Raw genomic sequence first — 24,859 nt, 5'->3', positions numbered from 1 at the left:
GTCCTCCCCGCCTGGAAAGACGTACGCTGACTCCGCACAAAGGTGACACAGTTCTTGATGTCAACTCTGCTTCTCCACGCCTTACTGTGCCTGTGCGGATATCTGCCTCTACCTTCTCCTTCTCTACTATGGTCTCCTTGGATTCCGGATCTGCAGGAAAATTTTTTTTGGCCTCTCTCATCAACAGGTTCTACGTCCCCGTGACCAGTCTCGCCAGACCCCTCTACATCTATTGTATTAACAATAAAAGATTGGACTGTCTCATGCGTTTCCGCACAGAACCCCTCCTAATGTGCATCGGACCTCATCACGGAAAAATTGACTTTTTTTTCCTCAGGTTCTTTGGCCCCAAGAAGAGGGGGAGACCCAAGGGGGGGGGTACTGTTACGCCGAGCGCTCCGGGTCCCCGTTCCTCCCCGGAGCGCTCGCCTCATCCTCGTTGCTGCAGCGCCCCGGTCAGATCCACTGACCGGGTGCGCTGCGGTACCGCCTCCAGCCGGGATGCGATTCGCGATGCGGGTGGCGCCCGCTCGCGATGCGCACCCCGGTCCCCGTACCTGACTCGCTCTCCGTCGGTCCTGTCCCGGCGCGCGCGGCCCCGCTCCCTAGGGCGCGCGCGCGCCGGGTCTCTGCAATTTAAAGGGCCAGTGCACCAATGTTGGTGCCTGGCCCAATCTTCCCAATTACCAATTAGTGTGATCACCTGTGCACTTCCCTATATTACCTCACTTCCCCTGCACTCCCTCGCCGGATCTTGTTGCCTTAGTGCCTAGTGAAAGCGTTCCCTTGTCTGTTCCTAGCCCGTGTTCCTGACCTCCTGCCGTTGCCCCTGACTACGATCCTTGCTGCCTGCCTCGACCTTCTGCTACGTCCGACCTTGCTTCTGCCTACTCCCTTGTACCGCGCCTATCTTCAGCAGTCAGAGAGGTGACCCGTTGCTAGTGGATACGACCTGGTCACTACCGCCGCAGCAAGACCATCCCGCTTTGCGGCGGGCTCTGGTGAAAACCTGTAGTGGCTTAGAACCGGTCCACTAGCGCGGTCCTCGCCAATCCCTCTCTGGCACAGAGGATCCACCTCCTGCCAGCCGGCATCGTGACAGTGTGGCCCCAAAAAAGTTAAGTGGCAATGCATCACCACCATTTAACTCCTTCATGGCCGACTGGGCAGGAAGTATATAATGTATAGCCATGGGCCCAGCTCCGGAGCAGGAGACGCTTCAAATCTGGCATATCTTCTGCTCTTGTGCAGGAAACTAGGGATCGACCGATATCGTTTTTTTAGGGCCGATACCGATAATCGGTGGAGGTTAGGGCCGATAGCCGATAACTTATACTGATATTCCGGTATAAGTTATCGGCTATTTAACCCCCTGCGACACCGCTGCAGATCATTGATTTAAAGCGGGCGCTTTAAATCAATGATCTGCAGTGGCTTTTGCGGGGCCATAGGCCGCCGCCGCCACCACCACCCGCTTCTCTCCCCTACCTGTCAGGATGGTCCGGGCCATCCATCCATCGTTCCTGTAGTGTCCGGGGGCGTTCCGGGTGAAGAGTGAACCGGTCCGGGCTGTCCTTCTTCTCCGGGGGTCATCTTCTCCACTCCGGGAAGGCTCCGGCCTAGTACGCTGCATAGACGCCGCTGCACAGCGACGCACCTGACGTCACGGCGTAGCGACGTCTATGCAGCGTACTAGGCCGGAGCCTGCCCAGAGTGGAGAAGATGACCGCCGGAGAAGAAGGACAGCCCGGACCGGTTCACTCTTCACCCGGAACGCCCCCGGACACTACAGGAACGATGGATGGATGGCCCGGACCACCCCCATTATGGGCAAGTTTAATTTTTTTATTGACTCGGAGGGTGGGGGAGGGGCCCGACCGATATAGCGGTATGGGCAAAAATCCATACCGGTATACCGTCCAGCATCACGGTGGGGTGTGCGACGCGGTGCGGTGGGTCGGGGGTGCGGTGGTTCGGGGGGGTGGCGGTCGCGGTGCGGTGGGGGCGGTGCGGGGGGCGGGGCATTATCGGCTTATCGGCAAGATAATTGCCGATAGCGATAATGCCCAAAATCGTGATTATCGGCCGATAATATCGTCCATACCGATAATCGGTCGATCCCTACAGGAAACCTTTTTCAGAGCAGGGACTCCTGTCATTAAAGTGATAAGATTTGGAGGGGAGGGAGGCCGCTGCCAGTCTATGAAGCACAGTCAGGAGTTCAGCACGATTCATAGTCCCTAGGTCCTACCTGCTATCAGCATCTGGGACTCATTGCTAATGCCGGACATCACCAATGCCAAAAATCTATTTCCGGTAGCTCAGTGGAGCTGATAAGGACACCCACAGTGAAATAGCGGGGTCCTGGTCAGCTGAGAGAACGGGTGGAGGTCCCTAACCTCACTCCACGCTGTCTGAACGACGCTCCAATCCTGCAGGCAGCCTCAGCATCACAGCATTGATCAGTGTATGTAAGCTGATGCAAAATCATTTTTGTACAAAAAGTTAGAACTTTTTTATATTTTAAAAGTGTTAAAATAAAACCTATATAAATCATTTATCATTGTAATCGTTTGGACCTACAGAATAAAGAGAATTATTACCGTAATGTGCACTGCGTCCAAACAGAAGACCTCAGATTTAAAAAATTACTTTCACCCAACAATTAATATTTTTTTGGCCCTTGTTTTGAGGTAAAGTGAGTGATGTCATTACAAAGTACAAATCGGTGGTGCAAAGAAACAACAACAACAAGAAGCCTCATATGGATTTGTAAGGAGGAATTTGCAATCATTATGGCTATTAGAAGGAAAAAAAAATAAAAAGAGAAATCACTGTGTCCTTAAGGGGTTAAAACTCAAAACTACCGAGTCCTGAAGGGGTTAATAGTTCAAAAACCCATCTGACAGCCTCCACATGTGACCACACACATACCTCCACCTGCAGACTGTACAGGAGCCACTTATAGGACCTGCATGATGTCACAGTCATGTGATCAGTCACATGGAGGAGGAGGAGTCACATGATCAGGGGCTGCTGCTCTAGGCTCATCTGCTCAGTGTATGCAGGACTCTGCTGTCACATGACCATTATCCCAGGTCCTTCAATCACAATGTCTTCTATCCTGCACTGTTGAGCTCCGCCCACTCCTGTCACATGATCCTCCCCACAGGTCCTTCAGCCACAGTCACATGTAAACTGCTAAACTTCGCCCCCAAATGTACTGGTCACATGATTGTGACATCATCACAGGTCCTACACCTCCAGCATGTAGAAGATACAGAGCAGGTCCTGGTGGGGCAGTCACTGCTGTTGTGTTGTGTGTGGAGATCTCTCAGAGCAGCAGCCCCTGATCATGTGACTCCTCCTCCTCCATGTGACTGATCACATGACGATGACATCATCGCAGGTCCTGTAAGCACACGGCTCCTCTACAGATACAGGTATGTGTGTGCGGTCACCATCAGATCAGGATTATTGGGGATGATTATTATTAACCCTTAAGGACACGATGTATATTTACATTCTGTGCCCCATATGGGACTTTGAGGTGAGCTCAGGAGCTATAAGCAGTCAGGACTCACCACTAATGACGCTCATCGCCGTTAACCCTTTAGATTCCATGATCAAAGTCGATTGCAGGATCTAAAATGCGTAAAATGCAGTTGTTGGGGGTGGAGTCTAGATCAGCTGAGATGACGGCCGGAGGGCCCCTTACCATGCTCTGTGCTCAGATCAGTGCTCTAAGTATACAGACACCTCCACAGCCTGTATAAGCCGAGCACCGATAACACTGATCACTATGGCAGAGCGTTATTCAGGGTTTGTAATAGAAGCCCCTCCCCTAATAAGTTTATATCCCATTTTTGTAATAAAATAATGTAGGTGGGCGTGGCTTAGACATGGCATTTAACCCCTTGAAATCACCAGTTACTTATTCAAAATGTAGAAAATGTATATAAATGGAAAGGTTGGCACCTGTTTTCATGCCAATCCACAATTTGGGCCAGGCTGGATATGGTTGGAAATTATAGAGGGGTCCTTACTCTTTATTTAGTAACCCTTAGGTAAGTGGCCCAACCGTGTTTAACCCCTTAAAATCATCAGTTACTTATTAAAAATGTAGAAAATGTATATAGTTGGCAAGGTTTCACCTGTTTGGGCCAATCCACAGTTTGGTATTATGGAGGGGCCCTCAATCTTTATTTTTAAACCCTTTGGTCAGTGGCCCAACAGCGTTTAACCCCTTGAAATCATCAGTTACTTATTCAAAATGCAGAAAATGTATATAGTTGGCAAGGTTGGCACCTGTTTTCTTCCCAATCCACTGTTTGGGCCAGGCTGGATACAGTTGGGTATTATGGAGGGGCCCTTACTCTTTATATTTCCATCCTTAATTCAGTGGCCCAATCGCGTTTAACCCTTTGAAATCATCAGTTACTTATTCAAAATGCAAATTTTTTCATCCATTTTTTACTATTGTTTTTTTCAAGAAAAATACAAACAATGTAGATTTTTTCTTCTGAACCTGATTGTTCCCAAATAATATTCAACATTTATGTATAAAAAACAGATTTACTGCAGAGAAATAAGAGGAGAAAAGGTTTATTAGTCACAGTCATCTATAAGACAATGAGAATAAGAAACCAACTTCAATGAATAATAAACTGGACGAATAAGAAACCAACTTCAGCCTCGTGTCGATTGCAGGATCTAAAATTAGTAAAATGCAGTTGTTGGGGGGCGGAGTCTAGATCAGCTGAGATGACGGCCGGAGGGCCCCTTACCATGCTCTGTGCTCAGATCGGTGCTCTAAGTATACAGACACCTCCACAGCCTGTATAAGCCGAGCACCGATAACACTGATCACTATGGCAGAGCGTTATTCAGGGTTTGTAATAGAAGCCCCTCCCCTAATAAGTTTATATTCCATTTTTGTAATAAAATAATGTAGGTGGGCGTGGCTTAGACATGGCGCTGTGCGGTTGTTTTTCTAGGGAGCTCCGTGCCGACCAGCGGTTGTTTGCCTGATTTCCTGCCTATACTGCCCCCCAGGGGATGTCTGGATGGTGAAGGTATCAGGTCACTTACCCGCCCATCCTGTCACCTGATCAGTCTCTTTTCTCCGGGTATCAGCCACTTCTTCCATACAGGTCTATGTAAGCATCAGGTTTTTTAAGTTTCTCCCGCGCCCCTATTATTACTTAAGACAGTGTTTCCAATCCAGCGTTCCTCCAGCTGTTGTAACACTACAACTCCCAGCATGCCCTGACAGCCAAATGCTGTAACAGCTGGAGGCACCCTGCTTGGGAAACACTGACTCCGGTGTTGGCCCAGACCCTGCGTGTGTAACGGTATATGATGCTCGGCCTCTGCTGCAGGTAATAGCAGGTTCTTCCGGGGGGACATATCACAATTCACATAAAATCCTGATGTAATTGTGATGTATATTGTGCCCCCTAGTGGACACATTTCACTATTCTTCATTGGACAATGTCATATTGAATCCCTCTATTCTTCTCCCTGCTCTGATGAAGACGTTCTGAATACACCGCAGCCTCAGAGATTAGGAGAAATGGATTCACAACGTCTTCAGCAGAGCAGGGAGAGCGACCTCAGAAGACCTGGAGGACCAGAGCGCCACCACTGGACGGGAAAGGTGAGTGCGCTCTAGTCTCTTATTTTAGAGCCCTCGGACAATGGATTTTGTTTTATAGAGAAATCTGAAAACTCCTATAATGTCTCTTCAGATGTTTCCCCAGATTATCTCCAGGAAATGGATTTTATTTCTCCATAGAATCTGGTGCGGTTTATCATCGTCTCCTCTTCTTCCCTTCAGGTTTCTCCAATCCAGGATCCTCTGCTGATATCTTCTATATAAGAGAATTCTCCTGGATGACCCATCAACCATGGAGAGAGACAGGAACAAGATGGCCGACAGGATCATAAACCTCACCCTACAGATACTCTTCCGGCTTACTGGAGAGGTGAGGGATTCTGGGAGTGATGTCACATGACCTCATTCTTATCTATGTAATAACAGATGGATATGACTGGAGAGGTGAGGGATTCTGGGAGTGATGTCACATGACCTCATCCTTATCTATGTAATAACAGATGGATATGACTGGAGAGGTGAGGGATTCTGGGAGTGATGTCACATGACCTCATTCTTATCTATGTAATAACAGATGGATATGACTGGAGAGGTGAGGGATTCTGGGAGTGATGTCACATGACCTCATTCTTATCTATGTAATAACAGATGGATATGACTGGAGAGGTGAGGGATTCTGGGAGTGATGTCACATGACCTCATTCTTATCTATGTAATGACAGATGGATATGACTGGAGAGGTGAGGGATTCTGGGAGTGATGTCACATGACCTCATTCTTATCTATGTAATAACAGATGGATGTGACTGGAGAGGTGAGGGATTCTGGGAGTGATGTCACATGACCTCATTCTTATCTGTGTAAGAACAGATGGATATGACTGGAGAGGTGAGGGATTCTGGGAGTGATGTCACATGACCTCATTCTTATCTATGTAATAACAGATGGATATGACTGGAGAGGTGAGGGATTCTGTGAATGTATGTAGTGATATTAATGTGTCTCTCCATACACAGGATTACACAGTAGTTAAGAAGTCCTCTAGTGGGCACAGTCAGGCCCCTGTGTGTGTAGGATGGGGAAGAACCCTGAGCCCAATTCCGGGGCCCCCACCTCACTCCCTGATACATGAGGAAATGGATGAACAGAAGATCCGAGAACTCATCAACAAGATGATGGAGCTGCTGACTGGAGAGGTGACCCTGCTGGGACATTATACAGTAATGGAGGGGTCTGGTGATGACTGGAGAGGTGACACTGCTGGGACATTATACAGTAATGGAGGGTCTGGTGCTGACTGGAGAGGTGACACTGCTGGGACATTATACAGTAATGGAGGGGTCTGGTGATGACTGGAGAGGTGACACTGCTGGGACATTATACAGTAATGGAGGGGTCTGGTGATGACTGGAGAGGTGACACTGCTGGGACATTATACAGTAATGGAGGGGTCTGGTGATGACTGGAGAGGTGACACTGCTGGGACATTATACAGTAATGGAGGGGTCTGGTGATGACTGGAGAGGTGACACTGCTGGGACATTATACAGTAATGGAGGAGTCTGGTGATGACTGGAGAGGTGACACTGCTGGGACATTATATAGTAATGGAGGGGTCTGGTGATGACTGGAGAGGTGACACTGCTGGTACATCATACAGTAATGGAGGGGTCTGGTGATGACTGGAGAGGTGACACTGCTGGTACATCATACAGTAATGGAGGGGTCTGGTGATGACTGGAGAGGTGACACTGCTGGGACATTATACAGTAATGGAGGGGTCTGGTGATGACTGGAGAGGTGACACTGCTGGGACATTATACAGTAATGGAGGGGTCTGGTGATGACTGGAGAGGTGACACTGCTGGGAATGCTGGGACATTATACAGTAATGGAGGGGTCTGGGGATGACTGCAGAGGTGACACTGCTGGGACATTATACAGTAATGGAGGGGTCTGGTGATGACTGGAGAGGTGACACTGCTGGGACATTATACAGTAATGGAGGGGTCTGGTGATGACTGGAGAGGTGACACTGCTGGGAATGCTGGGACATTGTACAGTAATGGAGGGGTCTGGTGATGACTGGAGAGGTGGGAATGCTGGGACATTATACAGTAATGGAGGGGTCTGGTGATGACTGGAGAGGTGACACTGCTGGGACATTATACAGTAATGGAGGGGTCTGGTGATGACTGGAGAGGTGACACTGCTGGGAATGCTGGGACATTGTACAGTAATGGAGGGGTCTGGTGATGACTGGAGAGGTGACACTGCTGGGAATGCTGGGACATTATACAGTAATGGAGGGGTCTGGTGATGACTGGAAAGGTGACACTGCTGGGACATTATACAGTAATGGAGGGGTCTGGTGATGACTGGAGAGGAGACACTGCTGGGACATTATACAGTAATGGAGGGGTCTGGTGATGACTGGAGAGGTGACACTGCTGGGACATTATACAGTAATGGAGGGGTCTGGTGATGACTGGAGAGGTGACACTGCTGGGAATGCTGGGACATTATACAGTAATGGAGGGGTCTGGTGATGACTGGAGAGGTGACACTGCTGGGACATTATACAGTAATGGAGGGGTCTGGTGATGACTGGAGAGGTGACACTGCTGGGACATTATACAGTAATGGAGGGGTCTGGTGATGACTGGAGAGGTGACACTGCTGGGAATGCTGGGACATTATTCAGTATACAATATTTATTCCACATCTTATGAATCAGGGTGAAGATCCGAACAATATTAATGCTCCAGAGACAGATGTAAGCGGTGATGAGCAGTATAAAGAGGACATTCCTACAGGGAAAGATCTGAACTATATCAATGCTTTAAACATAATAGTAAAAGAAGAAGAAAAGACAGATGTGAGCAGTGATGAGCAGTATAAGGAGCACATTCCTACAGTGAAATATCTGATACATAGTAATACTACAGACATAAAGGAAGAAGAGACAGATTTAAGCAGTGATGAGCAGTATATGGAGGACATTTCTACAGGTAACCACCCAGGTGAGTAGTAACCACTAAATGTAAAGAACAGTCACAGATTATGCTCTGTGTTTCTAGTCTTCGACTATAATAATTCTTTATTAAATTTTTTAAATGGGTACTCTGATAGAAACATTTTTTTTAATCAACTGGTTCTAGAACATTATTCAGAATTGTAAATTACCAGTACTTATCATCTGTTGTATCCTGCAGAGGAAGATGTGTAGTTCTTTCTGTCTGACCACAGTGCTCTCTGCTGCCACCTCTGTCCAGGTCAGGAACTGTCCAGAGTGTGAGATATTCCTTATAGCGAACCTCTCCTGCACTGGACAGTTCCTGACATGGACAGAGGTGGCAGCAGAGAGCACTGTGGTCAGACAGAAAGAACTACACAACTTCCTCTGAAGCATACAGCAGCTGATAAGTACTGGAAGGGTTAAGATTTAAGAAAAAAAAAATTTGAAACCTTTTAAACTTTTGGGGACCAGGTGATCTAAAATAAATTGTGTTCCACCGGAGTACCCCTTTAAGCCCTGTGTCCTGTCAGTCTTTTCTGCTGTATATTCCTTTATTCAGTCAGATTATAAACTATAAATGATGAGAATGTGAGACGGTTGAGAATATAATAAAGGTGATTTGTTCTGATCATCTCCATCTGGTTTTGTGGTTCCTGACATTACACAAGGGCCATGAATCCGGATGATGCAGACAATCCACCAGCACCAAACATTTTCACTAGAATGGATCTGCAGGATCAGAGGATTGAGCAATTGGCACTTGTAATGCAGACGCTTTAGAATCGTACGTCTCCCCTAGAGCCTCCTGTGCCTCAACCGGCAGCCACCTACGCTCCTGCTCCGGCAACTATTTCTGCTGCCATAGAAGCCATTGCCTCCTGTGGGTTTACTGGATCTGCCCCGCTTCCCCAGCATTATGGGGGCGATCCTAATGAATGTAGAGGCTCCCTGAACCAAGTGGGCATTTATCTGGAAATGGTCCCGCAGTCCTGTCCTAATGATAGAAGTAAGGTAGGATTCCTGATCTCCCTCCTTACTGATAACGCTCTATCCGGGTGAATCCTCTTTGGAGACTGATAAACGTATTATCTACGACTACAGAGACATTTCATCTCCCTGTCCGTTCTTCCTCTGCGGCAGAACAGCTCATGTCCATGTAACAGGGGACGAGAACTGTGGCCAAGAATTAAATAGAGTTCTGTATTGTAGCAGCAGAAGTGTGCTGGGATAAGGAAGCGCTGGTGGACACGTTCTCTCCTGGACTCTCCGATATTATACAAGATGAGATTGTGGCCTCCTGGATCATCTGAAAGGGTGAAACCAATGCAGCTCAGGACCACCCCCCTTTCCGTGGAGGAGAAGGATTATAGTAGGGGGGAGGGGATGTGTCTTTATTGTGGCCCTTTGCTCGGATCATGCCAAACCTGGTGAGGAAACACTTGGGGTCCTGCTAGGGACAGATATTGGGGGGGGCTTTCTTCATCCCCAGAGTTCCACAAAGACAAAGCTATGATTAGGATTATCCTATCATGGTATATTTCCTCTGTGGTCACGCAGGTCCTCGTGGTCTCCAGTGCTGATGGGTATTTTGATGATGTATTATCCGTGGTGGCTCAGGAGGTGTTACCTGCTCAAGTTTAAAGTGTTACTCCGCCCACAGACATCTTATCACAAAGGATAGGGGATAAGATGTCTGATTGTGGGGGTCCTGCAGCCGGGACCCCCTGCGATCAGCGTGCAGCACTTTGCATTCTAAACAGTATGTTTAGAACCCTAGGTTTGGGCAGCCGGAGATGTGACGCCCCCTCCCATAGACATGAATGGAGAGGACGTGATGTGACCTCACGAGGGGGCATGACATGACGTCACAACCACTGCTACCCAAACCAAGCATTCTAAAAAAAACTTTCAGAACGCTGGGTGCTGCCTGGGTGCTTATCCCCTTTAGATAATGGATAAGATGTTTGTGGGCGGAGTACCCCTTTAGGGTATGTTCTTACGTACGCAGATTTGTAACGCAGGATTTGATGCACAGGATTTTCTGCTGCAGATTTCAATGTAAACTAAATGACTGAGCACAACTTTTAATCTGCAGTTACAAATCCTGCGCATCAAATCTGCGCAGGATCCTGTACGTGTGAACGTGCCCTTAAAGGGGTACTCCGCCCCTAGACATCTTATCCCCTATCCAAAGGATAGGGCATAAGATGTCAGTTCGCCGCCGTGCCGCTGCTGGGGACCCCCGGGATCCCCGCTGCAGCACCCCGCTATCATTACAGCACAGAGCGAGTTTGCTCAGCACGTAATGACGCGCAATACAGGGGCCGGAGCATCGTTACGTCACGGCTCCGCCCCTCGTGACATCACGGCCCGCCCCTTTATATACAAGTCTATGGGAGGGAGAGTGGCGGTCGTCACGCCCCCTGCCATATACTTGCATTAAGGGGACGGGCCGTGATGTCACGAGGGGTGGAGCCGTGACGTAACGATCCCGGGGCTCCCCAGCAACAGGACCGCGGTGATCTGACATCTTATCCCCTATCCTTCGGATTTTGTCATAGACTTCCATGGTCTGTACTTACACTGTACGGCTCTTTACTCACTTTTCAGTAAAATAAGTTTAACCCCTTAACGACGCAGGATGTAAATGTACGTCCTGGTGAACTGGAACTTAACGCACCAGGACGTACATTTACGTCCTATACATAACCGCGGTCATCGGAGCGATGCCCGGATCATGCACGGCAGGTCCCGGCTGTTGATCGCAGCCAGGGACCCGCCGGTAATGGCGGACATCCGCGATCACACGGATGTCCGCCATTAACCCCTCAGATGCCGTGATCAATACAGATCACGGCATCTGCAGCATTGCGGACATGAAAATGGATGATCAGATCGCCCGCAGACTGCTGCGGCGATCCAATCATCCAGAACATCAGATGGAGGTCCCCTCACCTGCCTCTGCTGCCTTCCACAGGTCTTCTGCTCTGGTCTGCGATCGAGCAGACCAGAGCAGAAGATGACCGATAACACTGATCAGTGCTATGTCCTATGCATAGCACTGAACAGTATTAGCAATCGAATGATTGCTATAAATAGTCCCCTATGGGGACTATTAAAGTGTAAAAATAAAAGTAAAAAATATTTGAAAAACCCCTCCCCCAATAAAAATGTCAATTGTCCCATTTTCCCTATTTCATCCCCAAAAAGTGTAAAAAAAAAAAAGTTTTGGATACATATTTGGTATCGCCGCATGCATAAATATCCAAACTATTCAAATAAAATGTTAATGATACCGTACGGTGAACGTACAAAAAAAAGTCCAAAATAGCTGCCTTTTTATAACATTTTATTCCAATAACAATTAATAAAAAAATTATTAAAAGTTTTATGTAAGCAAATATGGTATCAATAAAAATTACAGATCAAGGCGCAAAAAATGAGACCACATACCACCGCTTATACAGAAAAATAAAAAAGTTATGTGTCTTCAAAATAGGGGGATTTTAAACTTACTCATTTGGGTAAAAAGTTTGCGATTTTTCTAAGCCCAACCGTAATACAAAAGTACGTTATCACGGGTATCATTTTAATCGCATTGACCCAAAGAATAAAGAACACGTCATTTTTACCATAAATTGTACGGCGTGAAAACGAAACCTTCCAAAATTTGCTAAATTGCGGTTTTCTTTTTAATTTCCCCACACAAATAATATTTTTTTGGTTGCGCCATACATTTTATGGTAAAGTGAGTGATGGCATTACAACGGACAACTGGTCCCGCAAAAAACAAGCCCTTATACTAGTCTGTGGATGAAAATATAAAAGAGTTATGATTTTTTGAAGGCGAGGAGTAAATACGTACTGCACTGATCTGTATGAGCAATCCAATGACTGCTCATACAAGTCCTATAGAGGGACCAAAAAGTGTTTAAAAAAAAAAAAACATTCAAAAGATGTTTTAAAAAATGTAAATTAACCCCTCCAATAATATTTTAACTTTTTTGTTGTAAAAATTTAAAATCTATTTTTATTGTAATTGTTTTCAAAAAGTTGTAAAGTGTAACAAAAACTATGCAAATTAGATATCACTGTGATCATATGGACCTGACTTATATTTTAATGCACAGTTAATACAATGTAAGATCGGTCCCACAAAAAACAAGCTCTAAAATGCAATGTAGATGGAAAAATAAAAAAGTTATGGCTATGAGGAGAGGAGGGGGGAAAAAAACACAAAAGCTTACATTTCCTGGGTTGTTAAGGGGTTAATACTGATAATAAAATCTGTGTTATTCTCTGCAGAGTCTTGTACCAGGAGATCAGAGGAGAATCTTATATCTTCAGATTATAAAGCAGATGATGATATCACACAAGATACATATGAAGAACATTCCATTATCCCAGATACACCCTCAGCCCTTCACAGCCAAGATCTGTCATCTCATCCTTATATACAGGTCCTGTCTTCTCAGTCATCACAGGATGTTCAGCAAAATAAAGGTCATAGAAGGGATGTTGGACATCAACGAGCTCATACAGGAAAGAAACCATATTCATGCTCGGAATGTGGGAAATGTTTTACTGACAAATCAAGTCTTCTTAGACATCAAATAACTCACACAGCAGAGAAGCCATTTTCATGTTCAGAATGTAGAAAGTGTTTTACTGACAAATCAAGTCTTCGTAGACATCAAAGAACTCACACAGGGGAATTTTCATGTTTAGAATGTGGGAAACGTTTTACTCGGAAATCAACTTTTCTTCAGCATCAAAGAACTCACACAGGGGAGAATCCATATTCATGCTCAGAATGCAGGAAATGTTTTATTAAGAAATCACATCTTGTTCAACATAAAAGAACTCACACAGGGGAGAAGCCATTTTCATGTTCAGAATGTGGAAAATGTTTTAATGACAAATCAATTCTTGTTAAACATCAAAGAACTCACACAGGGGAAAAGCCATTTTCATGTTCAGAATGTGGGAAATGTTTTACTTCGAAATCAGGTGTTACTCGACATGAAAGAACTCACACAGCGGAGAAACCATTTTCATGTTCAGAATGTGGGAAATGTTTTGCTGGGAAAACAAATCTTGTTCAACATCAAAGAACTCACACAGGGGAGAAGCCATTTTCATGTTCAGAATGTGAGAAATGTTTTACTAATGAATCAGGTCTTGTTGTACATCAAAGAACTCACACAGGGGTGAAGCCATTTTCATGTTCAGAATGTGGGAAATGTTTTCCTGGGAAAAAAAATCTTGTTCAACATCAAAGCACTCACAGGGCGGAGAAGCTATTTTCATGCTCAGAATGTGAGAAATGTTTTACTAATAAATCAGGTCTTGTTGTACATCAAAGAACTCACACAGGGGAGAAGCCATTTTCATGTTCAGAATGTGGGAAATGTTTTACTTGGAAATCAGATGTTACTCGACATCAAAGAACTCACACAGGGGAGAAACCATATTCATGTTCAGAATGTAGAAAGTGTTTTCCTGACAAATCAAGTCTTCTTAGACATCTAAGAACTCACACAGGGGAGAAGCCATTTTCATGTTTAGAATGTGGTAAATGTTTTACTCGGAAATCAGACCTTGTTGTACATCAAAGAACTCACACAGGACAGAAGCCAATTCAGAGCAGTAAATGATGCAGATAACACATCTATATATTATCCATGTACATAGGATATCTGACATTTATACATATATCATATACTGCATCTCCAAACTTGTTACCAATTGTTAATAAAAGTTTTCTTTCTTATATGATTTATTATTCTTATATTCATCTCCGCACACTGGACTTATAATAAATGTAATATTGTCCCTGACGTTGTATATAGGGAATGTAACGCGTCAGTGTTGTCCCCGCCCCCTTCTCATTATGATTATAGAGACTTTAATTCAAGGCATCAGACAGGATCCGCGCGTCTCCCTTGAAGATCGTCTCTTCTGAACATAAGACGCTGCAGATACTTTTATTTATCACAAACCCTAGACCAGCGTTTCCCGTCTTGACGTCTATTTTCAGTCTCAGATCATAAAATCCATTTTTCTATATGAGAAGTCGTCAATATCTCAGCGTCCCCCGGGTTCAGTAAACATCGGTGTAATTCTTTTCCTTTTCTTTGTCCTCCCCGGGGTATAAAATCCCTAGAGATCTGATCACATCTGGTACAAGATCTCTTTACTTCACACTTTGCGCCATTATTACACGGATTGAAGACCCAGTTACACGCTCGTAAATTCCCATATATGTCGTGGATTGGAAGGAAAAAGGTTCTTAAATCTTATATTTACCAATAATATTTTATATTTTTACAGTCCGTCCCTATCATAGTACGGAATTGTTATTTTTCTTCTATCCGATGGTTATTTAGTAATTTTGTTATGATTCAGAAGAGACCACGTGTCCCGTATAGACGCTCACCCTGAAGACATTAGACGGCGGTTTTGTGTTTCCGGATTTACACACTTATTATAAAGCTTTTCCTCCGTCTGGATTATTAGAGCTCGTTCGCTCTTCTTTTTCTCATCCTCCCCTTTATATTCCTCCTCATGTGGATATGGAATTCTCCTCAGTCCCTCCTTCTATAGGGCCCATTTTGTGGCCCCCGCACTCCTCCTTGGCCTCTCTAGTTCTTTCCTCTTTTATATATAACTTTGTCGGTATTACGAGACTGCTCTACGACTGATTCTGATTTCCCTTCTCCCCTAACCCCACTTTCTTTACTCCCTATGGTTATTACTAAACACATTTTCCCTCTTCCCCTTTGTGGGAACGTTTACATTCTTTTACGTTACGAGATTTATATTCTTCTACTAAGACTTTGGCCATAGAGGAATCTCAGGCTTTCTGGGGTTTTATAAGTAAATTTATCTTTACTCTCCAATGTTTTAAGCGTTATACTAACATACGTCCCTGAAATTGGTTAGAGAGATTGTATTTATTTCCTAAATAATAATAATATCTAAGCTTTATTCTTATCTGATTTCTTCTGCTCCTAATAGTAACCAAAATGCATCTTATATGAGAAGAGGAGCTGAATATCCAACTCTCTGAAGAACAGTGTGGATTTATCTCTAGCGCTCACGTGGCTCCTCCCCCTGTATTCGTATACAGGAGAGTTCATATAAGTTATATTGTCGGGGGTATGGGACTCCTCCTCTCCTTTTGTCACATGGTATTCCAGAATCTTCTCAATGTTGGAGGTGTGGAAGTGAGTTGTGGACTCTTTTACATATACAGGGGTCTTGCTTTAAAATTTAATCTTTCTGGCGGGAAGATATTTCGATTACCGTATATACTCTAGTATAAGCTTGTTTTTTCATGGTGAAAATTCCCCCCTCTGATTAAACTCGAATGAAAAAAAAAATTAGTACTGACATCAGTCCAGGCATACAGATGGTGGTGGTGGTCTGGGTCGTCTGTCTTCACCGTGAGGCCCCCTTTCTCCGCTCCTTGCCGGCCACAGACACATCCACAGGTACCATCCGCATACCTGTGGGAAAAGTGAGCTCATCTGGTCTGTCCATCCGGCCCCTGACTAGTGATGCTGGGGTAGGATCTCTGCCACACAGGGATTCCCCTGACGTCACGGACCTGTCCCTTTCCCGGCTCTCAGGCAACAGGAAAAGACCTGCCGCCACGAGAGCTACAACTGGGGAGGTGATTAGATGATGAGAGGGGGATGGATGATGACAGGAGGGGGATGGGTGTTTGTTGCAGTGGGTGATGATAGGCTTATACTCGAGTCAATAGGTTTCCCCCCCAGGTTTTTGTGGTAAAATTGGGGCTTTGGCTTATACTCCAGTATATACAGTATTTTCTTGGTTACAACAAAAAGAGATTAATTTTACTCTGGAAATTGTTCTTCTTGCGGTTACTTCTTCGGATTTCTGTCCTATCTCGACTTGCTGAATCACACACCTACTATTGGTGACTAGACGGCTTATTCCGATATACTAGAGATCTTCTACCCCCTCCCACCATCGGTGCAAAAAAAGTTCCCAGTTCAAAATTTGAGAAACCTGTTTCATGGCAAAATTTCATAAGCAATTCCTTGGAGACTTGTTCTCCTTAGATTACTTTTAGAACCTTTTCATTAAATAATTGATTATTACGTTTTATGCTTGTCACGATGCCGGCTGGCAGGAGGTGGATCCTCTGTGCCAGAGAGGGATTGGCGTGAGGATCGTAGTCAATAAGGTAATAGCAGGAGGTCAAGTACACAGTAAGGACAAACTCAGTAACGCTTTCACTAGGCTCAAAGGCAACAAGATCCGGCAGGGGAGTGCAGGGGCAGTGAACAGATATAGCCTGGGAGCAGGTGGAAGCCAATTAAGCTAATTGGGCCAGGCACCAATCATTGGTGCACTGGCCCTTTAAGTCTCAGGGAGCTGACGCGCGCGCGCCCTAGAGAGCGGAGCCGCGCGCGCCAGCACACGACAGCAGGGGACCGGGACGGGTAAGTGACCTGGGATGCGATTCGCGAGCGGGCGCGTCCCGCTGTGCGAATCGCATCCCCGACGGCCATGACAGTGCAGCGCTCCCGGTCAGCGGGACCGACCGGGGCGCTGCGGAGAGAGAGACGCCGTAAGCGCTCCGGGGAGGAGCGGGGACCCGGAGCGCTAGGCGTAACAGTACCCCCCCCCCCCTTAGGTCTCCCCTTCTCCTTGTCCGGTAACTGCCTCCCCTGGGATGAGGACACCGGGAAAGAATGGAGGGATTCCTCAACAACAGGCAGTACAGCAGGAGTGGGAATGGGGAGGGAGGGCAGAGGGCGAGGCCTGGCACGGGGCAGTGTGACACCAGGACGGGGGCCATGAGGAGGCACCGAGGCTTGCCTGACTGGACTGGGAGGGGGGGAGAGGCACTTCTTATGGCAGGCAGAGTCCATAAAGACTTTAGGGAGACCGGATACAGGGGAACACACAGGGTCACGGCAGGGAGTACTGGGAACCGGTTTAAGGCAGTCCTTGAAACAAGAGGTACCCCAGCTCTTGATCTCCCCTGTGGACCAATCCAGGGTTGGGGAATGGTGTTGAAGCCAGGGTAGTCCAAGGAGAATTTCGGAAGTGCAGTTGGAGAGGACCAAAAACTCAATTCTTTCGTGATGAGGTCCGATGCACATTAGGAGGGGCTCCGTGCGGTAACGCACGGTGCAATCCAACCTGACTCCGTTGACCGCGGAAATGTGGAGTGGCTTGACGAGACGGGTCACCGGGATGCGGAATTTATTCACCAAGGACTCCCGAATAAAATTCCCAGAGGCACCAGAGTCTAGGCAGGCCACGGCTGAGAGGGAAGAGTTGGCTGAAGGAGAAATCCGTACAGGCACCGTGAGATGTGGAGAAGCCGACTTAGCATCAAGAGACGCCACACCCACGAGAGCTGGGTGCGAGCGTGCGTTTCCCAGACGTGGAGGACGGATAGGGCAATCCACCAAAAAATGTTCGGTACTGGCACAGTACAGACAAAGATTCTCTTCCCTACGGCGATTCCTCTCTTCCAGGGTCAGGCGAGACCGATCCACTTGCATGGCCTCCTCGGCGGGAGGCCTAGGCGCAGATTGCAATGGAGACTGTGGAAGAGGTGTCCAGAGATCTAAGTCTTTTTCCTGGCGGAGCTCTTGATGCCTCTCAGAAAAACGCATGTCAATGCGAGTGGCTAGATGAATGAGTTCATGCAAGTTAGCAGGAGTTTCTCGTGCGGCCAGAACATCTTTAATGTTGCTGGATAGGCCTTTTTTAAAGGTCGCGCAGAGGGCCTCATTATTCCAGGATAGTTCAGAAGCAAGAGTACGGAATTGTATGGCGTACTCGCCAACGGAAGAATTACTGTGGACCAGGTTCAGCAGGGCAGTCTCAGCAGAAGAGGCTCGGGCAGGTTCCTCAAAGACACTTCAAATTTCCGAGAAGAAGGAGTGTACAGAGGCAGTGACGGGGTCATTGCGGTCCCAGAGCGGTGTGGCCCATGACAGGGCTTTTCCAGACAGAAGGCTGACTACGAAAGCCACCTTAGACCTTTCAGTAGGAAACTGCTCCGACATCATCTCCAAGTGCAGGGAACATTGCGAAAGAAAGCCACGGCAAAACTTAGAGTCCCCATTAAATTTGTCCGGCAAGGACAAGCGGAGGCTAGGAGTGGCCACTCGCTGCGGAAGGGGTGCAGGAGCTGGCGGAGGAGATGGTTGCTGCTGTAGCAGAGGCAGAAGTTGCGACTGAAGTTGCTGCACCGTGGTGGACACTTCCGACAGCTGGTGGGTTAGATGGGCGATCTGTCGGGATTGCTGGGCGACCACCGTGGTGAGATCAGAGATATAAGGCAGGGGAACCTCAGCGGGATCCATGGCCGGATCTACTGTCACGATGCCGGCTGGCAGGAGGTGGATCCTCTGTGCCAGAGAGGGATTGGCGTGGACCGAGCTAGTGGACCGGTTCTAAGTCACTACTGGTGTTCACCAGAGCCCGCCGCAAAGCGGGATGGTCTTGCTGCGGCGGTAGTGACCAGGTCGTATCCACTAGCAACGGCTCTACCTCTCTGACTGCTGAAGATAGGCGTGGTACAAGGGAGTAGACAGAAACAAGGTCGGACGTAGCAGAAGGTCGGGGCAGGCAGCAAGGATTGTAGTCAATAAGGTAATAGCAGGAGGTCAAGTACACAGTAAGGACAAACTCAGTAACGCTTTCACTAGGCTCAAAGGCAACAAGATCCGGCAGGGGAGTGCAGGGGCAGTGAACAGATATAGTCTGGGAGCAGGTGGAAGCCAATTAAGCTAATTGGGCCAGGCACCAATCATTGGTGCACTGGCCCTTTAAGTCTCAGGGAGCTGGCGCGCGCGCGCCCTAGAGAGCGGAGCCGCGCGCGCCAGCACACGACAGCAGGGGACCGGGACGGGTAAGTGACCTGGGATGCGATTCGCGAGCGGGCGCGTCCCGCTGTGCGAATCGCATCCCCGACGGCCATGACAGTGCAGCGCTCCCGGTCAGCGGGACCGACCGGGGCGCTGCGGAGAGAGAGACGCCGTAAGCGCTCCGGGGAGGAGCGGGGACCCGGAGCGCTAGGCGTAACAATGCTAGATGTCAGGTTTATCTATTTCTATCTTTATTTTTTTTCTAAAGAGTTTGAGTTTGTAATTTCTGTATTATTGCGGCAATATGAATATTATTGTGGTGTAACGATGATTTGTTACTATCACGCAATGCAAATTATTTAGGAAAATTTGGGTTAATCTTAAAAGATTTTGTCATATAAAAAATAATCTTAGGTTTACACCGGTGTGGTTTAACCCTAGGTTGAAGGAATTTAATGAATTTCAAGATAGTGGTTCTTGGATTAAGGTCGGGGTAAGATTAATTGAACACATTTTTGTGAAAGGGAAAACGTGCACTTTTGTAGAATTAACAGTAAGATGTAATATTGGTGAATCCTATAGATTCAGATATTATCAAATATATCACATGTATAAATGCACTGTAGATAAAACACTTTCAGGTTGATTCACATAATTTTATAGAATTTTGAGGGAATTGGTTCTATAATAAAAAAAGATATGACCCAAATATACAAAAAATTATTGGCCGAAATAAACAAAGAGAATTTACATAGAGTAGAAGGGAGGTGGATGAAACAATTTCAGTGTAAAAATAAAAATTTTGGGGTTGTGTGTTTAAGAATGTTAATAGGGTTTCAATTAATAGGGATCACAGATTTATCCAGTGGAACATTTTGTGGAAAACTCACCTGGCTCCGGATGATTTGGTGAGATTTGGGTATAGGCTTGACGCAGAATGCCCAAGATGCCAGCTAAATGAGGCGGATTACACCCATATTATTTGGGCGTGCAGAAAAATTCAGAAATATTGGGAAAGGATATATCAAGAACTTAAAAAGAGATTGGGGATAGATATAGCATTTACATTTGAGGTAGTTATTTTGGGAGATAATACGGAAATAAATAAGAATTCAGAACTTTGCTTGAAATTCCTCTTTTATGCTCGATTATTAATTGTAAGATTGTGTCTTTCAGAGGTGGTCCCAGATATAAGGACTTGGATAAATCTAATAAATAAAGAGATAGGAGTTACTGGCAAACAAAGGATCCGCTAGGGAAGGGAAAAGACTGGTCTCTCTTTATATGGGGGGGGGAGGTTGGGATGTTATGGGGTAGATTAACATAGAATGTAATTATTGTTCTATATGATGTGAATAAAAATAAATTTAAATTAAAAAACGATCATTTGCTACTTTTTTTTATCTTTTGTTAACAATAAAAGAGACATTGGGAAAAATAAGTTTTTCTTTTATTACGTAGTCACCGATCCAGCGATGTCATCTCTATAATTTTACATGGGGGGAAAAGAGTCTCATATATGGCTACAAGGTAACAGGACATGAGCAGATTAGACATATAAAATCACTTCTATCTTCTGGCTTCTAGGACATTCTGATCCTATAGGTGTTAGATTAGTGGGGTCTCCTACTCTACACAGGGTCCTTCCTTAGGTTATAGAGGGAAGAACAAGTTGTATTCGGCCGAAGTGCGGAGAAGAATTAACCAGGTGGCTCTATGGTTGGTTCCCAGATCTCTGAGGGGCTGAAGCCAGCTGTGCGCTCTCCGTTCAAGGAAAGGACTTGTTAGACGTCATTTGTTCATTTAAAGGGGTATTTTTTTTATATCAACTGGCTCTAGAAAGTTAAACAGATTTGTAAATTACTTCAATAAAAAAAATCTTAATCCTTCCAATAATTATCAGCTGCTAAAGTTGAGTTGTTCTTTTCTGCCTGGCAACAGTGCTCTCTGCTGACATCTCTGCTTGTCTCGGGAACTGCACAGAGTAGAAGAGGTTTGCTATGGGGATTTGCTTCTACTCTGGACAGTTCCTGAGACAGGTGTCATCAGAGAGCACTTAGATAGAAAAGAACAACTCAACTTCAGTAGCTCATAAGTACTGAAAGGATTAAGTTTTTTTTATTAGAAGTAATTTACAAATCTGTTTAACTTTCTGGAGCCAGCTGATATATAAAAAAAAAAGGTTTTTCCTGGATAACCCCTTTAACCTGTTCAGGACGTAGGACGTATGCATACGCCCTGCATCCCGAGTCCTTAAGGATGTGGGGTGTATGGATACGCCAGTGGGAATTCCGGTCCCCGCCCTAGCCGGTTGGGGACCGGACCGGAATGCCTGCGGGATGGGAGCGAGGTCGCAGTGCTGTGATCTCCTCCTATCCCCTGCCATTAATCAGAAATTAATTCTGACCAATGGCAGTGCACGACGGGGTTGCCATGGAAACCCCCCGCTCTGCCCACCCCTGGATGTCGGGCAGAACGGGGGGGGGGGGGGGGAGAAGATGGCGGCGGGTACCTGAAGAGAAGATGCCGTGGGGACTGACGATCATCGGTGGAGACTGCAGAGATCAGCGGCACAGGTAGGGAGGCGACGGTGGGGGGAAAGGAAGATGGCAGTAAAGCAATCTTTACTGCTGCCCTTCTAGTGGTTGCCAAACTGCAACTCCCAGCATTCCCAGACAGCCAAAGGAGGGTCACAGTTTGGAGACCACTATTACAGTGGTGCCCAAATGGTGGCCCTCCAGATGTTGCCAAACTACAACTCTCAGCATGTCTAGACTGCCCAGGCATGCTGGGAGTTGTAATTCTGTAACATCTGTCCTTTCAGATTTTGCAATTTTCATGAAAATTTTGAAAATTGCTGCTCTATTTTGAAGCCCTCAAATTTTTTCTAAAAGTTAAAATATGTCCATTTTATGATGCCAACATATAGTAGACATATTGTATTTGTGAATCAATATAACATTTATTTGGAATATCAATTTTCCTTACAAGTAGAGAGCTTCAAAGTTAGAAAAATGCTACATTTTTAAAATTTTCATGTAATTTGGGGATTTTTCACCAAGAAAGGAAGCAAGTAACGCCGAAAATTTACCACCAAAATAAAGTAGAATATGTCACGAAAAAACAATCTCAGAATCAGAATAATCGGTAAAAGCGTCTTAGAGTTATTAATGCATAAAGTAGGGCTGCGTCCTTAAGGTGAAAATGAGCTGCGTCCTTAAGGGGTTAAGTCATGTGATCCGTTTATCATGTGATATTTGTTAGGACCTGCGAGTCATGTGATGTACCCATGATTGAATGGTCACATGTAACTAAGTAACTTGCCACCAATGAGCATTAGTCTAGCCCACACTATATAAAGGGCTGTATTCTGATCCTTCTTCCTGTTTGTTCCTGTGTTAGTTCCGGGATCATCAGATAAGACAAGCACAGATTTATCTCTTATCTCTACTCATCTCAGATAGGCCTCAAGCCATCTCACAGCAGCCACTTATAACTCCGGGACTACTTCCAAGCCAAAGTAACAGTAGCACAGTGGTTCACTCAAGTGTATGCTCAGTCCTGACAAGTGTGCGAGGTTACCTGCAAACCAGATACCTCAGAACCGTAAAGACTGTTAATGGTTGTTATTGCTGCACAAGCTACAAGTAAAGAGTTAACGTTCTGATAACTTCAGCCGTGGACATTCTATTACTTCCATCACCGTTTCTGGGAAGATTAACTGGAAAAACCTGCACCCTGGCATCTCGATACAAGTAAGGGGTTAATACCAACTCGCCCCTACACAGGGTTAATACCACCAGCTTGCAGCTGCAGCTAGCTTGCATCACCCGACTACCACACTACTTCGCCCTAATGACCTGCACTACTGCCCTCTAATGATCTGCACTACTGCCCCCTAATGATCTGCACCACTGCCCCCCTAATGATCTGCACCACTGCCCTCTAATGATCTGCACCACTGCCCTCTAATGATCTGCACCACTGCCCTCTAATGATCTGCACCACTGCCCCCTAATGATCTGCACCACTGCCCCCTAATGATCTGCACCACTGCCCCCCTAATGATCTGCACCACTGCCCTCTAATGATCTGCACCACTGCCCTCTAATGATCTGCACCACTGCCCCCTAATGATCTGCACCACTGCCCCCTAATGATCTTTGACACTGCCCTCTAATGATCTGCACCACTGCCCCCTAATGATCTGCACCACTGCCCTCTAATGATCTGCACCACTGCCCCCTAATGATCTGCACCACTGCCCTCTAATGATCTGCACTACTGCCCTCTAATGATCTGCACCACTGCCCCCTAATGATCTGCACTACTGCCCTAATGATCTGCACCACTGCCCTCTAATGATCTGCACTACTGCCCCTCTAATGATCTGCACCACTGCCCCCTAATGATCTGCACTACTGCCCCCTAATGATCTGCACTACTGCCCCCTAATGATCTGCACCACTGCCCCCCTAATGATCTGCACTACTGCCCCCTAATGATCTGCACTACTGCCCTAATGAACAGTTTAGATGTTTTCAGAATACTTTACCCAGTTCCCTGCTTGTCTTTCCATTAACCTGTAGACCTGACCTCTTGGTTCCACCCAACACCCCCCAGCAATCTACTTTTGTTACTATTGCTTATTTTTACATGTATATATGGATTTGCTCTATTCTTGACTTTATTTTTGGTATGAACTTTTGCTAATAATCAGAGGTGGCTCTCCTATTAGGCGAGCTGGGCTGCTGCCTAAGGCCTTGCGCTGGAGGGGGGGGGGGCCTAAAGGGGGCTGCTGCTGCTTCTACTTCCTAAATGGGGCTTCTGCTACTACTGCCTAAAAGGAGCTGCTAATACTACTGCCTAAAGGGGGCTGCTGCTGCTACCACTTTCTAAAGGGAGCTGCTGCTACTATTGTCACAGAAGGCTACTACTACTGTCTAAAGGGGGGGTACTATTTATTTTACCTAAAAGGGGCTGCTGATTTTCCTACCTAAAGGGGGCTGCTTCTACTATATGCTGGGGGCTGCTACTACTATATAGGGGGACCTACCTACAGGTGACACCTACTTACTTGAGACACCTGTGTAATGCAGAAACCATGTAAGGAGAATCTATCTACCCTTCCCCAAACCCACGTATCTACCCACTCTACTATGTGGGACACTCGTGTTATTATTACTGTATAGAGCGCTAAAGGTGCTAGAAAAGTCTAAAATGTTTGTCTGGCAGGTTCTGTGGAGTTGTGGCTGAAAGAAATCATCATGACGGTCTGGGCTGTATAGAGAAGAAAAAGGAAAGTGATGAGAGAAGAGGTCACCTGATGTAACTGTATGTAATCAGTACTGTTATATG

The 24,859-nt window shown here is 46.2% G+C and overlaps 2 protein-coding genes across 2 annotated transcripts in view; one reads left to right on the top strand and one right to left on the bottom strand.

Moving 5' to 3' along the window:
- The window catches only part of LOC130298173 (uncharacterized), a 308,559-nt gene that overhangs the window by 105,366 nt on the left and 178,334 nt on the right, over positions 1-24,859 (bottom strand). The gene's annotated exons all lie outside the window — the stretch shown is intronic.
- The window catches only part of LOC130298171 (uncharacterized), a 133,634-nt gene continuing 112,044 nt past the window's right edge, over positions 3,270-24,859 (top strand). The window contains 1 exon segment of the mRNA XM_056551082.1: positions 3,270-3,443. The gene's annotated coding sequence lies outside the window, so the exon portion shown is untranslated.

Source organism: Hyla sarda, assembly GCF_029499605.1.
Source record: "Hyla sarda isolate aHylSar1 chromosome 1 unlocalized genomic scaffold, aHylSar1.hap1 SUPER_1_unloc_3, whole genome shotgun sequence".
NCBI classification, from domain to species: Eukaryota; Metazoa; Chordata; class Amphibia; order Anura; family Hylidae; genus Hyla; species Hyla sarda.
Note: the sequence above shows the minus strand (reverse complement) of the source record. Positions and strands in the feature narration are given on the sequence as shown.